Source organism: Lampetra planeri, chromosome 41 (genome assembly GCF_965212315.1).
Source record: "Lampetra planeri chromosome 41, kcLamPlan1.2.h2, whole genome shotgun sequence".
Lineage (NCBI taxonomy): Eukaryota > Metazoa > Chordata > Hyperoartia > Petromyzontiformes > Petromyzontidae > Lampetra > Lampetra planeri.
Genome location: NC_136147.1, coordinates 5,156,583 through 5,173,713, shown reverse-complemented (window position 1 = coordinate 5,173,713; position 17,131 = coordinate 5,156,583). Strand labels below are relative to the sequence as shown.

General features: G+C 51.9%; 1 protein-coding gene across 4 annotated transcripts in view; it reads left to right on the top strand.

Moving 5' to 3' along the window:
* The window catches only part of LOC144732111 (PH and SEC7 domain-containing protein 2-like), a 187,813-nt gene that overhangs the window by 43,789 nt on the left and 126,893 nt on the right, over positions 1-17,131 (top strand). The window contains exon 1 of one of the 4 annotated variants that reach the window (XM_078613392.1): positions 3,682-3,805. The exons of the other annotated variants lie outside the window; for them this stretch is intronic. The gene's annotated coding sequence lies outside the window, so the exon portion shown is untranslated. Of the gene's footprint in view, positions 1-3,681; positions 3,806-17,131 lie in introns of those variants that run through there. 4 annotated transcript variants of the gene reach the window in all.

Sequence of the window (17,131 nt, the reverse complement as noted above, 5' to 3'; positions counted from 1 at the left end):
AGTAAGATAACGGCGTTGGGTGCACTGCAATCGGTGCCACGCTAAGCCTGCAATCTGTTTTTAAAACGTTAATAAATTGGGTTTCCAGGTGGAGACCTTATCCTATTTTAGTCTTTACACACAATGCGTTCTGTTGCCCTTTTTATATTCAAGCGAAGCTCGGGGCTGCGTGTGTTTGATTTTTTTAGCAACTCGCTCCCGATTATTTGGCGAGCCAGAGAAGAGCAGCAAAGAGCGTGCGCCGGGAACGAATTTATTTAATGTGGCACGGATTATTCAGCATTTACGGCAATTTGGGAACCTTTTATTTCTCCCCGTAGTTACGTTTTTTGTTGTTCAAATGTAGCCCGGAAGGATGAAATTGTAGCCAATGAAATTGACGTACAGTTGAAAATCTCTCCTTCCATGTTCGTTACCTCTCTTGTTCCTACGCTCGTGAGGAAATGTGAAGGTTTAGCCTGCTGGTCATGACGATGGTAAACAAATAATACTGGTCAAGACACTTTTTCTGGCATAAGGTATTCCAACGGTTTTAAAACACTGGTCAAGACACTTTTTCTGGCATAAGGTATTCCAACGGTTTTAAAACACTGGTCAAGACACTTTTTCTGGCATAAGGTATTCCAACGGTTTTAAAACACTGGTCAAGACACTTTTTCTGGCATAAGGTATTCCAACGGTTTTAAAACACTGGTCAAGACACTTTTTCTGGCATAAGGTATTCCAACGGTTACAATGTAATTTTGGAGTTCTGATTCCAAATCTGGCATCAGTTTTTGTCTATCACATCAGGTTTTTGAGATATCAAATATTGCATTTTCAATAAACACTGCAGAAGAAAAATATTAAATAAATGTGGATATCTACATAAAATGATATTATAAACACACTATCCTAAAAATATAGCACCATATTTTAACACTAAAGCAGTCACTGACTCGCAACAACTTGCAATCATAAGTGACGGAGTTAATTTTGGGTAAAATCAGTGAAAATGGGGTATGCCGATAGCATAAAATGAGATGTGATAGAGCAAATCTGAGATCAGATTTGGAATCAGCACCCTGAAATTAGTCTAAAACAGCTGCAAAAGTCCAGGCCAGATAAAAATGTTTTTTTTGTTGACCAGTGGAATGGTTAGAGCCAGTATAACACCTTGTAGTTGGCTTTTACCACCAATATTATCCATAATAAGTTTTTTTTTCGGGTTAGATCTCGTAAATATAAATGTGTCGTTAAACCCGCCACCACCCGACACAGCCCAATTAGGAAGTTTTGTCACGTAAACAAAACGTGCAAATGAGTGGCTACTTCAGCACACTGGGGGGTGCGTTGGAGAGTAAACCCATAATTTTGGCGCATGGCCTGATGAAGCTGGTTGTTGTAATTGCCAGCGAAACGTCGGACTCGAATTGTAAATCTTGTGGGGTTACTCTGCAACGCACCGGCGTGCTCAAGTAGTAATATACACAAGAAAGCATCGAACGCAGATGGTCACTGCATCGCGCGCTTTCAGATGCGCTTCTGCGGCCGTCTGGAATGCTCTTCCTGCTTGCGATATTCGGAAGCCACTGGAGCTACGCACTTTTAAGTCATCTAGATTGAAAACTGATTTCTTTGGAACTGCTTTTTGTGTTTAGTTTGTTGTCCTTTGCACGCACCTCCGATTAGCACGGTTGGCTACGTACGGTGCCAAAACAAATTCAACATCCACACATTTGTAAGGTAAAGTTGCAGCCCTGCAATTGCTCACTCATGCCACTGCTGGCGGATGCACCTGCACTAGAGGTGGGCTCTAGAAAGCTCACAACAAACTTAACAATGTTATTATTTTGCTTATTTTTAATACATTTTATAGATAGAGGCGCAGCCCTGAAATGTCTTGCTCAAGCCACTGCTCAGGAAAGGGACCCCACTCGAGGAAGCTCATGAGAGGCCTGTCGAGTAGTGATTTTGGTCTACTCTTCCACACTGGCTCAGTCCTCTCAGAAGAGGTGGTAGTACCCACACTTTACCCCACCACATGCAACCTGACGATCAACTTGCTGTACCCCCATGTATGTTACATGCGTGGACGGAGGTGGCCGTGGGGGATTTAAGAATCTTGCTTCATTGCGCCGGGAGATCGGATCGAACCGGCAACATATGGGTAGCGAGTCCACTTGTGAAAACCATTTCACCATGGTTACATCACTACATTCAGAATCGTGATTTATACAGGAGATATCCAATGAGCTATGAAGCTCTTGTTCATAGATGTCCATACTCTTTGGTTCTTTCGGTAAAGTCACGTAGGTAGAAAAATAAAACAAAAAATAATATATCACGACGTTTCGGTCGCAACACAAGCGGTCGTCCTCGGGCGTAAAAAAATCATCCAGCAGTGGAACTGCTGACCTAGCGAGAGAGCTGTTACAGCAAGGAGGTTATTCATGTGGCGATGGGCAAGCAAGCGGGGTCTGAGCTGGAAAGGAATTCCATCCCCGGACGCAAGCGCGTCAGTTGTGTTAATGGGGGAGATTAGCGAAAGAGAGATTAGGGAGAGAGATTAGCATGAAATGAGCTTTCGTCGCCGCATAAGAGTATCGTCCCCGCATATGCGCACAACAGCAGTGTTCATTTCATGGGGCTGGTCGGAACGTGGCAACAACAAACAGTACAAAATGCAAAGTATAGAAAAGGTAAGTAAATCGAAACAAATACAAGACAAATCGTGCATATTAAATGCACTAGAACAGCTTACGTAATGTATAATGCGTATCAATGTGCAGGGCGAGATATGCTGCGTGGGTTGTATAATTTTGCGTTGAATATTGAATGCATTGCCATTCCGTGCTGGGGGCCGTCCCTGCCAGCACGTGGTGGTGGCAGGGACCTGCAAGTGAGCAGCTCTGGGCACATCATCGTCGTCGTCGTCGTGCCACGCGGACGCTCGATGGGGTCCAGAACACGTGGCCGCTGAAGCCCCCGGACCTGCCCTGTGACCCCTCGGAGCTGCCCTGTGACCCCCAGAGTCACCCTGTGACCCCCCCCCCCCCCCCCCCTGGACTGCAATGAATGAGCAAAAAAATAAAAACCACCACACACCGACACGGGCGGTAGCCGACTCCTTATTGGGGTCATGGTTCATTTTAGCATTTTTTTCTATCCGGGCAACGTTCACAAGGACACGAAGCTGCCCAGTGGCACGCGTCCCCCTCCCTGCCTTCCCCTCTCAGGCACGCGTCCCGTTTTCAAGTCCGTCCTTCATAGCAAGTTCGCTGCCCTTTTAGCTCTCCCTCCTCTCTCTCTCTGTCTGCCCTCGTTACCCACCGCCCTCTCTCCCCCCGCTCTCTCTGCTCCCCCCTCGCTCTCTCTGTCTCTTCCCCCCCCCTCTCTCCTCCCCCACCCCACCCCACTCCCCCCCCCCCGCTCTCTCTGTCTCTTTCCCCCCCCACTCTCCCCCCCCCCCACTCTCCCCCCCCCTCTCTCTCTGTCTCCCCCCTCCCCGCTCCCCCCCGCTCTCTCCCCCCCCCCCACTCTCCCCCCCTCTCCCCCCCACCACTCTCCCCCCCCTCCACTCTCCCCCCCCTCTCCCCCCCCCCTCTCCCCCCCCACACTCCCTCTGTGTCTCGCGCGCGCACCGCAGCGCTCATTCTCGAGTCTCGCCCCACCTCTCCGTTCCTTTCCGCCGCGCGTTTCCGCAAGCGGCGGCAGCAGCAGCAGCAGCTGCCAGGGTGATCACGTCGCGCACTCCCGGCGTGGGCTCCACTCTCCGGGGCGCTCCACGCTGCGCGGCTGCCGGGGAAGAGGAAACCGGCCTCGCGTGAGACACCCATTTGGGCACTTTCATCGCAAACTCCGCGCTCTCTTCGCGCTGTTGTTCATTTGAGTTTTTTAGTCGTACGGAATGTTTTTTTTGTTGTAAAACCGCGTGTTTGGGCACTGTTCTAGCTCCCTCCGCGTCATTGCAGAGAGACTTGATTGCACGTTTGCGCGTGTGTTGGAACGTCTTTCGCACCCTACGTAGCCAAGCGCGCTGTAGTGGCGGGTTGCGGATAAAGTCTGCAGGGTCTTCTCGCGCTGGAGGAGCTGGCGACCCTAGAAATGATCCACGCGATCGGGGAACACGCGGGCAGAGGAATTGAAGTATTTGAATGCCAAAGGTTTCCCACTTTTCAGAAATGTCCGCGACTGTGATGAAAAACAGTTGCAGTGGATTAATATTGCTCTGCAACGTGTTTTTGGATTGCATCCAGTCGCGTGTTGTCCGACGTTTCGCTACCACGGTCCGAAAGCTTTTACGCGAACTGAACTGAAGTTCCTGGAGCAGCTCCCAGCACGCGTAGCGAAACGTCGGACATCGTGCCCAACAACACACGCGCGGCACGACCCGAAAAACACACACACACGTCTGAGCGACGTACGGCTCAAACCTCAGGAGCTGAGACGGTGTGGTTGTATAACCACTGCCGTTTCCTCCAACGTGCTAATGGTGGCGGGGGTCCTCAAAGCGCCGCTTCGCCTCTGCCGCTCTCTTGACTCTCGCGGGGGGCGGGGTGGGGGGGGTCCTTGAAGGGGCCCTCGTGTGCTCGCTCGTGCGGGACGCATTGGCCGGCGAATGTGCGGCGCGTGAGAGACGCACGGCGGTCGACGGGAGGGATGGTGGAGGGGAGCGGTCGACCTGGACGCCGTGCGGCACAACGACGGATTTTTGTGAAAGAAAAAAAGAATTCCACCACCGCCGCGCGCGGGGTTCAAACTCTGCCACACTGCACGCACTATCGAGCCGGAATCTCTCCATCGCGGACTGTGACCCAGCCCCCGGGATTCAGGCACGCGCGTGTGTGTGTGTGTGCGTGTGTGTGTGTGTGCGCGTGTGTGTGTGTGCGCGTGTGTGTGTGTGCCCAACAACAACGGAGGGCGGAGGAGCGACGCTCACAACAACGAGCGGAGCGCCGGGTGGCTAAAGCAGAGCAAGTTGGCACAGTAGGGGGCACAGGTGGTGCATCAGCCAGTCATCTCGGTCAGTCGACCCGTGGCACCTGAGTCTGCCCCATGACCTCCTGCCTTCACGTGGCCTCAAGGTGCACATGACCTGGCACAAGCGTCGTGGTGACGTCACCGCCACTTAGTGGCGAATGGCGGTTGTCGTTGTGTGTGCGCGTGTTAAAACTACGCTCGTTCGTCCGGCAATTACTGTACTTGCCGCAGCGCTTTTGTCAGTCCGCTGATGGATGGAGGAGGTCTCCGCACGCCGTACTTTGCCGCGGGTCACTGCGGGATGGTCACCAAAGAGGACGGCCGCGTGACCCGGGTTCAGATGTCACTCACGGGCCGATGTTAGCCATGGCCAGGAGTTTAACTCGGGATGCTCGGTTTGCAGCGAGGGTCACTAACCACTACGCCCCACCGCTCCTCGCCATGAACACCACGTACGTATCCTCATATCCTTCACTTGGATACAGCTCCGTTGACGGATTTAGACGCTATCAACAATAGAATAGTGCGTTTATTATTCCAGCTGTGCATAAAATGGTCATCAATCGTTGAGCATCATTCTACGAGATGCCAACGGTTCTTGTCCTGCGGGTAGCTTGGTCCCTGCCACAGTAATACGGAATTTCCACGAGAGATGGGAACGACCCATCATCCTGCGTTGACTCTACCCCGCCTAATTCTCTCCTGTAGTATCACTCCACTCCCCTTCCTCGCTTGCTCTCTGCGCCCGTAACCAAGATTTGCTCTGGGCAAAATCCTAAATCAAACTCTGCTCAGAGGGCGGTCCTTCTCCCACGGTGTGGAATTAGCCCTCCCCCTTGGTCGTCCATGCGAACGACTTACTGACCCCCTGCTCAAGTCTAGGTAACATCTGGACTCCATACTCTTTGGTTCTTCTGGACTGTTGACTGCCTCGCCCGGTATACGGGAGGTCGTGGGTTCATTCCCGACGCGTTTGCGGTGTCTCTCTCCCCGTGGTCGCGTGGATTTTTCACCGGATCCAGCGGGTTTTTCCCCTCCACATTTAAAATCGGCATCGCGCGCTTAGATTATTTTAACGCGAAAAAATTTCCACGTGATAAGCCACTTGGCCGAGCCATCGTTTGCGGCCAGGTCGCCTCTGAAAGTGAAGCCACGTAGCTCAGTGGGTCCCTTACCCTGGGTAACATTTAAAAAAAAAACAGCCTCGGGATTTTCCTCTTCTCCGCTGACCGTCTCACGTTGAAAATAATGTCTCTAATTCTAGATTTGAAGCTTTCGTGACTGCAAGGATTAATACTCTTAGTTCTTTCGGTAAAGTCACGTAGGTAAAAAATGAAATCAAACTTAATAAAAAAAATTAAAACAATAAAATCACGACGTTTCGGAGGCAACACAAGCTTCCGTCTTCAGGTTGCCTCCGAAACGTCGTGATTTTATTGTTTTGATTTTTTTATTAATTTTAATTTCATTTTTTACCTACGTGACTTTACCGAAAGAACTGAGAGCATAATGTCTCCATCCTGCGTGTGCTATCGAAGCCACGCCGCTCCTCTCTCTTCGTCTTTGAATGTCAACGTGAAGCGCACATTTTTGCGCCGTGTCCATTTAGCGGCGTCCACACTTTGACTCTCGACGTTGCTGGTTTACCTTTAGCTTTGTGAAAGAAACATCGTCTTGCTCACGTGACTGCCGGCAGGTCACCCCCCACTAGAGGATCTCGAAAAGGGATTGCTCCGAGCGTGCCGTCGGCCAGCTGCGTCAAGCGAGCTGAACGTAGCACAAGTACAAATAGAAAAACCCCGCATTTGGCCTGTTCGTCGATGCTGGCACCAGACCATTTGGAAGAGATGGGAGTACCCACGATTTACCCCGCCACGCTCAAACCTGCCTATCGACGGGCTGTTGCGGACCCATTTGTGCTGCGGGGTAGACGGAGGCTGGGGGGCGTTAATTAAAGAACATGAACCGTTGTTTCAGCTGCCACACTGAGAGGTTGGATCGAACCGATGACGTCTGGATTATAATTGACAGCGTGCTAACCAATACACCACGGCTGCATGTATAACAATAATAACAACAATAACAACAACAATAACAACGTGACGGTATATAACGCGGCGTACTGTACGTCATTCGAATTGCAACCGCTGCAGCCACAAATCGTTATCCGCTCCCACAGAGCGTTTACCGAGGCCGGCAAGTCCCAGGGAGACCGCCTGCCGTATGGATCTATGGCCGTGGCTGTGTTCGCGAGTGGCGGCGGCGGCGGCGGCGCTCGATCGTGTGTCTGCCCTCAGTGCGCCACTCGCCATCCGCCCGGCACTCGCAGGAACGCGCACACGGCCGGCGCGGTAAAAACCCCTCGCCGGGCTACGCATCAAATCTGCGGGCTCATCGTCTGCCCTCGCGCGGTGCGATGGGATTTGAGATCGTAAATGTGACAATCACAATACAGAGTAACGTATGGATGTTGAGATTGTTTCGCGCCGTACCTCGCCAGCCGTGCTGATCGGAGGTGCCGGGGAGAAAGGACAACAAACTAAGTGCAAAAATCATTGCCGCGTTTGGGCTGGGGAGGACGGCGAGTGATCGTAAGGCAGAATAAATGCGACCATCGCGACGACGACAAAAGGAGAGCGTTGAAATCTGACCGAGTTTGGCGACGCTGCCACAGTTATTATGGCAGGGAGTCCTGTAAGATATGCACGCACGCATGTATGTTGAACTTCTTTCGCACCGTACGTAGCCAACCGTGCGAATCGGAGGTGCCGGGGGAAGGGCAACAAATGAAACACAAAAAGCTGTTCTAAAAGAAATTCGTTTTCGATCTATATTTAAAAGTGCATAGCTCCAGTGGCTACCTAATATCAGAAGGATGTTAGGGACGCTACCATGGCCGGTTTGAGTCGATTCCACTCGATCTCCCGGCCCGCCAACTGAAACTATCAACAATTTTTTTACTTTTTTTACCAGGTAAGGCTATATAGCTCTTTTTCAGAAGCGACCGGGCCACCAATGATAGCCCAACGAAGCAGCTTATCAAGTCGAAATTTATCGCAGCCAAATACTCTGCACGCTTGATGTTGATTTTAAATGTGGAGGCAAAAACCGGACGACCAGGAGAAAAAAAAAATCCACACGAACATGGGGAGACCACGTGAATTCCGAATGTATGGGCGTCGGGGTTGAACCCAAGACCTTCTGCATACCAGGGGAGGTAGTCAACATCTCGCCACCGCGGCGCCCCTGGAACGGGCACCGCTTGCGACGAGGTCGCTCGCCGCGGGGTTTGCCTAGGCCAGGAAACCTTGGGGTGGTGGAGGCTGCGTGAGCACGTCGTGGTAATGGTGGTGTTGGTGGGGAGTGGTGGCATAGCCACTAGCGCGCTTCGCTATGAACCCGGTGACCCGAGTTCGATTTCCGGCCAACACCGGTGACGATTATCTTATCCGTTCCTGGGTCGACTCAGCCTCAAATGAGTACCTTGTGTGGTGTGTGAACATCGCCTCTGGGGAGACAAAGGCGGCTGGGCGTGATGCTGGCCACCCACCCCCCAATGTGCTGTGCCGGCCTTCGTAGATGCTCGCTAATAGCACTTGCCCCAACAGTATCTTACGGCTATACGGGGGATTTTCGTCTTTGTCTTTTTTTGGTCGTGGTGGTGGTAGGGCTTCCCAGAGGCGGCAGATCAATGGGTTTTTTGCAAATGTCCCCGAGCAATACAGTCGCTTATCTTGCTTTCGTGGTCTTGTTGACACCACGTTTGTAATGCGGGAGGCTGCCGCGGCGGCGTCACGGTTATCCTGCCGGACTTGTTGGATTCGGTTCCAATCGCACGGCGAAACCGTCGATCTGAGGTTGCGAGTTTTCCCCAACGCCCCCCCCCCGCACCGCCCAGCAGTCTCGATGGGCGCCCAACGGTTCGTCGGTCGGCATGTCGCGTGCCGTGCTAATGAATTGTGCGTGCCCCTACGGGGACCCCCCTTTCAAGACGTTAGGACGGCGTGAAAGAGTAAGGCAAAGAGGGGCTCTGGAGGGTGTTTTTACCAAGGGAATTCCATTCCGCCAGCAGTGGCATGAGCGAGCAATTGCAGGGCCTGCACCTTTAGCTCTTGAAATAAATAACACATCACCGCATTCACCTTCGCAGGACATGCGGTCCCTTCACACACACCACAACAAGAACAACCTCACTTATAACTCACTTTGATGGAGGGTTGCATTCTTTGCGATTGAGCGCACCTTGGCGTGCCGTATTCCACACGATCTCGCGGTGGCACTGCACGCAGTCTCGAAGACCCCGTGGAGCTGCGGTCCTCTGGGCCGGCTTCACGATCGCACCGCTCCGTTATATCGCCGCCGCTGTGCCGCGCGTGACGATGTCGCGCCGCGCGGGCCGTTGCGTTCGAGACCGATGTTACGATTCGTGGTTGATTTTGTTTTGTGGTCGGATTGCTTCGGCGAAATGCGTTGCGTACTTTCCTCCTCTCCACCCGACGCAGCCAGAATTGGAGGACTTGGCAAGTGCCTCACGATGCTGGTTGTAACTACCAGCGAACAAACGTACTCAACGGTTGAACGCAGCGGATCGCTCTCCTACCACGCTGGCGGTGCTGCTGAAAGCAGCGATAAACTGGCCTCGTTTGTTCACCGCGTGGCAACTATTGCTCATTGGCCGCGTCGGACGGAGGCGAGGGTACTCCACACATTTCCGCAGCCTGACCCGAACATCAAATATGAGCCCTTGTAAATGTTGAGCCGTAACATTTCGGCCATTTCATTGACGCGGATGAAATGCGGTCGTACTTTTGATCGGGCACGAATGCCTGTTACTCGGGTGTGTTAACGACGCATCGGATCATTCCCCTGGCCCGCGGACACACCCGTTGGGTTTCGCGAAAATAACACTATGTAACACAATTTTTGTTCCGGGGTAGTAAGTGTTATTTTGTAATTGCTTATGCATAAAAAGTATAGAAAATGGCTATTATTCCCCACAAACTTTGTTTTTGTGATCAGGACCGTGAAATTTAGAAATGTACCTATTTTTAATGAGAAAACGGGCGAATGTTGTGTCTTTTCGTTCACATAAAGTCAGAAAAAAACAACATACGAATCAACATTAACATGGAATTGTTACATCATCCGTTCTCGTCGCCGACAGCAGTTACGCTTTTGTCAGTGAGCCAACTAGGCTCCGTCCGTGTGCTGGAACGCGCGAGACGTGATTTCGTAAAAACTACGAAACCTGTCGACGGCTCACCGGCCGAAAGGCTCACGCCAAATATGCGCGTGATGTTTACGTAAAAATCCCGACACTTTAAACCAAAAAAAACCTTCCACTTTTTTGTTAAAATGTTACGTTACATTGCGTACCGGTGCGATCGGCACATGCGTGTTACACGCACACACGTAGGCGTCGGTGTTGGCACGTGCGCGTTAGAACGCGAGCACATCCGTGCGTTTGTCCACTTGCGAAAAGCAAAAAAAAAATTGCGCACCACGTCCAAACAGGAAAGAGGCTTCCTTGATGGACTGGCTTTCGTGCGTTTCTTTGTTTTTTTCTCCTCCAAAAAATGTATCTCTTATATTTGTTTTAATGCTAAAGCGTGAGGAGAGGGGGGAGGGGGCGGTGGAGGCCCCAGTCGATGGATGGGAAGCAGGGTCGGGGCACCGTGGATGCATTTTTTGTTGGTCTTGGTTTCAGCGTTGCGCAGTGCAAGCCGTCTCTCCCACCATCCCCCCGGTAGGAATATCACGAGGAGGCAACAACCACCACAGCGCCGTAGCACTCGCCGACATCCGCAGGGCACTTTGCACTGAATCCGCGTCTCGAATGCCGCCGCCGCCGCGGTAGCTCGGCAACCTCGGCGAGGAATTGCCAAAGCGTGCCACCTGCCGCAAATGAGACTGTAAAGACCCCTGCCACCAGGGCCTTCCAGAGCGGGGGGGGGGGGGGGGTGGTGTGGGGGTCCGGGAAAATTCCCATGTGCGTGGGTCCCCCGCCATCCCCTCCGACGTCTTCAAACTAAACCGGCAGTATTACATCATCTGACATCGTAACGTTGCCAGCGCATGGGAGGGGGGGGGGGTCCCCCAAAGCGCGGGGCCCGGGGCGTCCCCCCCCGAATTGCCGGCACCCCAAGGGGACGGCTCTGCCCCCCACCATCGTAGGCCACGGCCAGGGAACCCAAATACCGTACAATAACATCCGGATGTATAAAGGTGCAGCCCTGCAAATTGCCACCTGATGCCACTGCTGGCGGAAGGGACCTCCGCTACAAGGAGCTGCTCAAAACTGCCCCCAAATTCTGGGGCGTCTGGCCTACTTCTCCGCACCGTTATTTTACCAGGAAAGGCCCATTGAGCTGTATAGCTCTGTTTCAGAAGCAACCTGGCCACAAATGATCGCTCAACAAAGTGGCTTATCGCGTGGAAATGTATGGCAGCTAAATGCTCTGAATTCATGTTGATTCTAAAAATGAAGGGAAAAATCGGAGGACCTGGAGAAAAAAATCCGCGTCGATCACGGGCAGAGAAAGACGCAGACTCCAAATTTACAGGCGTCAAGGGTCGGGATCGACCCCATAACCTCCCGTATACCCAGCAAGCTGATTAACATCTCCCTACCACGCCGGGAGATGGAATCGAACCCGCGACCTCTGGATTGAATACTAATTTCTTTGTAACTGTTTTGTGTGTGTGTTTAGTTTGTTGTCCTCCCCCTATATAAGCACAGTTCACATGTAAGCAACACATGCTTGCACTGGGGTGGGGGATAGGTTGGGGGGGGGTGGGCGAAGAAGGCAAAGGGTAACTTCTAATACGGGCACACCAATACTTTGGATATAAGCACAGCTGGCCTTGCTCCCAACGGGTGTGCTTATACATCACGCGTCTACTGTACCACGTAAGAGGCGACCTACCGCTGCTACATTGTAAAGAAAAAGAAGACAAATAATATATAGCCGCTGCCTACGTAACCATGGCTACACAGGCCTCTGCCGCAGAAGGGGGATAATGAATGTTGATGGGTAATCTCCCGCTTAATTAGGGCCCATCAGGCGGCTACGGGGCTCTGTTGGCGTAGAAGCGGGGCGAATGCCGGCGACGCTGACGCAGAGAAACAACGGCCCGTGGTCTTTGCACCGAGGTGGTTCACGAGCCACACGATGAACGTCGTCGTGGCAGCGATGACGCGTCGAGTCGTTGGGGGTCACCGCGGTTCGGCTCCCGGTGACCCTTGGCCTCTTCGCGCACGGGGAGGCTTAGGGCGCGAGTTTAAGAGGGCATCGGTTCCCCCGCCCCCCCCCCCCCCAAGTGGCCATGCCACCTTTTTTTACACGCTTTCATTTAACTGTCGTTGTTGTCGTTGTTGTATCCTCAAATCTTGTAACTCAATTTTAACCCACTTCCCAATGTGGTATCGACTGCGTACTTGGTATACTTATGTCAAACTGATGACAATCTTATATTTTATCATAAAAAATGTTTTTTTTTTAAACATTCCTTTTTTATATGTTATGTTTCGGCTTTTGTCCACGTTCAACTGACGTTGGCCGTAATTGGCCACGGTCCCTTACGTTATGGCAAGCTTCGGGGCCACTTCCTGGAGTCGTGGATTTCTACCATTACTAGTACATTTCATAAAAGCGTATTTTTTTTAAAGTTTTTAAAATGTTACTTATTTTCTGCTGACCAGGCAAGGCCCACTGAGCTACGTAGCTCTTTTTGCAGAAGCGACCTGGCTGTCGCAGATGATAGCCCAACGAAATGGGCTCACCGTGTGGAAATTGCATGGCAGCCAATCACTGCAAATGGATGTTTCGAAATGTAGAGGGGAAACACCTGGAGGGCCAGGAGAAAAATCCACGCGACCACGGGGAGAACACGCAAGCTCCATATATACAGCAGGCGTCAGGGTCGGGATCGAATCCACGACCTCCTGCATACCAGGCGAGGTGGTTGGCATCTCCTGGCCACCTTGCTCTTGACCGAGCGATCGAACAAATACGGCGGTCACCGCCTCGTGCGCTTCCTCGGCCCGTCTGGAACGTTCTTCCTTCCGATGTTAGGAAGCCACTGGAGCTGTGAGCTTTTAAAACTCGATGGGAAATGCATTTCTTTAGAACTGATTTTCGCGTTCAGTTTGTTGGCTTTCCACCCGGCGCCTCCGATCAGCGCGGTTGGCTGCGTACGGTGCGAAAGACGTTCAACACGCGCACCTTGCAGGACTCCCTGCCGTCACAACTGTGGCAGCATCTCGCCCAACTCGGCGGCGCTTTTAACGCCCTCCGTTTGTTGCCGTTGCCGGGATGGACGTATTTATTCTGCCTTACAATCACTCGCTGTCCTCTCCGGGGCCAAACGCTACAACGCTCGCCTCTGTCCGCGGTCTCACTTGTCAGCTTTGTGCCAAACCTCGGTTTGTGTTTCAGCAAAATGCAGCATCTTTTTTGCCATTCCTCGAGCCCTCCTCGTCCGCGAGAGATGGGGGGGGGGAAGCGATGATATCGGCTCGTGTGATTGTTATCCCAGTACTGTACTTCGCCGGGCTGTGAGATTTCTACATTTGAAATTTGAATGTTGTATCTGTATAATCCCTTGAGATGGGAACGTCTCGTTTGAAAGGGTGACGTAATGACGTGGCCAAGGCTTGGGGAGGCCTTCATCCAGCAGTGGATTGATGATTGCTGATGATGATGGTTTGAGTCTTAGTGCAACAGCTGGTTCTATCACACTGCATCACACGCAAGACGTGTGTTCCCTTCCCGTTCCCTTCCCGTTCCGAGACATCTGCAAGTTGCAGGGCGGGTGTCCCGTTCACCGCTGAATGTCGGGACGAGCGCAAGGGGCTCGGCATTAATTTTATTTAGGGAGGCGTAGCAGCGCCGTCGATTTTAAAGCCGCCGTACTCAGAGAACCATAGCGACACGACCGCCACTGTGCCACACACCCTCCCGCGTGGACTTTTACTTCCCAATCCGTTGCGATGACGTGCAGTACGTGTACGGCACGATGGCATTAACCCCTTCCATGTTGTGCACGTCATCAGTTCTCTGATGACAAACTGATGACGTACGTCATCGGAGTGGGAAAGGGTTAATTCCCGTATGTATCGGCGGCAATCATCGAGCACGGTGTGGTTTGTGCAGATTGCATTCGGGGTGCCGTGATGCACCGAGTCACCGATTGGCGTCGATTTCCCAAAGTCACGCGATACATGCCCATCGAGTCGCGTGCGCGTGTGGATCGATCTCAATTCATGCAAAATAAATGCGTGTAGGCTACGATAGTAAACAGACCTCACCAAAACAGGCGAGACAACAAGATACGCTGCACATTAGCTGGTGAAAATGCGACAGAAAGGAATGGATTTTTTTTGCAAATTCAATCAAGGCCCTTTGAATTGCAAAAGTTAATTGAAGTGCCAAGTAGAGGGGGTGGGGGAAGGGGGTGGGGGTGAAAGTTTTGCCCATAACTTACATCGTGAAATGTTTCTCATCATGATGAATGAAGTACCAACAGAGTCCCATAGACTAACACAGGGACATGTAGACTTACATAGAGACCCATGGACTTACACAGGGACATGTAGACTTACATAGAGACCCATTGGGGAGGGGCTGGGTGGGGATGGTTGGGCTGGGTGGGGATGGTGGGGAGGGGCTGGGTGGGGAGGGGCTGGTCACCCCGTGGTGCCCTTATACAATTCAACGTTTAACCTACTCACGCCGGCTTGTGCCCGCCCTCACAGTCGGGCATATTTGGGGAATACACCACGCCGCCGTTGACCCTGGCCATTAACCGAGCAACCCAACGTTCCTACCAGCTCCCTCCGCAGGACAATGTGTTCGAAGGAAATAATGAACAAGTTTAAAAAGTGCAAAACATGAACAAAACGAGGAACTCGTGTGATATGAATTGAAATGAGGTGTGACTTTGAAACACTTACATTGTCTATATTTGGGGGGGGGCGAGGGGGGTGGGTGTTTGTTGTTGTAACCTTCTGACCCCGTGCCCCTCCTGGACATCTGTGAAAAAGAGCTGCATAGCTCATCGGATTTCTCCAGGATGAATAAACATCCAGATTCCGTGTAAGCATTGAGTCGACCGAGGCAATGGCTGGAAGGGAGTGGTGTTTTAAATCGTGTCGTATCTCTCCGTATGTGTAATGCGGGCGTAAACGACCTCCCGGAAGGACGTCATGGGGGGAGGAGTTACGTCACGTGGGGGAGAGGGTAGAGGTCTATAAGGGGGGTAACCGGAAGCAGTCGGGACTGGGAAAGTGTGAGGCCACGCAGGGCGAAGGGTGAGAGAGAGAGTGGCGAGATCGCCACACACCCGGGCCACGAGGATCGGCACCGTCGGCCAACGGTGACCGACCCCCGGGCAGCAGGAGCAGCGAGGAGGCTGCAGAGAGCAGCGGGTCTGCAAGGGAGGAGTTGGGCAGCAGGGGTCTGCGCGACGAGACAGCAGCGGGTCTGCTAGGAGGGAGTTGGGCTACGTGAGCGACAGCAGCCTGGGGCTGCAGAGCAGAGAGTATATAGGGGAGTGCCGTGAGGGAAAAGAGATCGAACCCAAATAAAGGACACAGGACAGAGAGAAGCGTCCGAGTCTTTTATTACATATGTATGAGGATGACGGGGGTGTAAGGAGACATTTCCGAAAGTGGTCTTTACTCACGGAGGCATCGAAGTTGGAATTTGAGCCATGCCTTGAAGCGAAATGGCTTAAAATTGCAGAGTTGAGCAATCGGCCGTCTTGCATGGTGTGTCTACTCACCGTAAGCCATGCTCTATTAACTGCTCGATGAAGGCTTGTCTGTGCTGGCATCGTCACACGTCTGGTGCCGTTCAGTCCTGAACACGTCTCAATGAAATTATGCGGTAGACTGTTTACATTCACCGAGATGCCAAGTTCGGTGTTATGGAATTTGCAAGCGTGGCTTTACAGTGCATGCTTTGGTCCAGTTATATAAGTATGTACGTGTGTGGAACTTCTTTCGCACCGTACGTAGCCAACCATGCTAATTGGAGGTGCAAGGGGAAGGACGACTACCTAAATACAAAAAGCAGTTCTCAAGAAATCAGTTTGCAATCTAGATGATGATTTAAAAGTGTATAGCTCCAGTGGCTTCCTAATATCGGAAGAGCGTTCCAGACGGCCTCAGAAGTGCATCGGAAAAGCGCGGCAATGCGGTAACCGTCTTCGTTCGACGGTTTAACCAAAAGCTGCTGCTGCTGCGAGGAATGACACCGGATTTTGTGAAATGGAAATGAAAATTCATATTACTCGACGCATTTTTTCCAACAAAATACTGACTTGGAGGAAACGCAGCCTGGCTTGGGGCGTCAGCCAGCCACGCACGGCCCACGCAGCTTGTCGCAAGTGGTGCGATTCGCACCTCCGATTAGCACGCTCGGCTACGTACGGTGCGAAAGAAGTTCCACATGCGTGCGATAGGCAACGGTCGGCCCTTGTGCGGGACTGTTCAACGACCCAGCGACGCTATTCGAAAGAGAAGTCGGCCAATGTGTGGCCAGAGTCACGGGCGAAAATTTGATTTCCAAATATAATGCCTCGCAAATTACTGAAGTGGGTAAAGGCAAAGTCACGGAGAAAGACAATACATTATAACTATGTGACATGCTAATCTCTCACATTAACATAATGCTAATTTCTCACATTAACATAGCCACTTCCGTGCCCTCGTCGAGGAGGCCGCTCTCCTATTTACAGTTACATGCTAATTTCTCACATTAACATCACTAGCCCTGGCCACTTCTTTATGACCCTTGGCCTTTTAAAACAGTCTGCATCAGCAGCAGACCATGCTTTCCGCACCTGATGACAGACGCTTGTGTTGCGCCCGAAACGTCGTGATTGATTTTATTTGATACCTACGTGACTTTACGGAAAGAACCAAAGAGTAATTCCCGCAGTCACGGAAGCTTCAAATCAAGTTTGGGTAAAGGCAGATAGCAACCGGTGGACGAGCAGACTCCAGTAGCGTGCGGGAGAAAAAAAACGGTGCCTTTGCGGGGGGGGGGGGGAATAGCCTTGCGCCGTGAGAACGGCACGAATGCCGAAATGTACTCCGTAATTGTTATTGGAAATGGAATGCAAGAACGAGAGGCACGCGCGCGGGGCAAAATAGTGCAGAGGG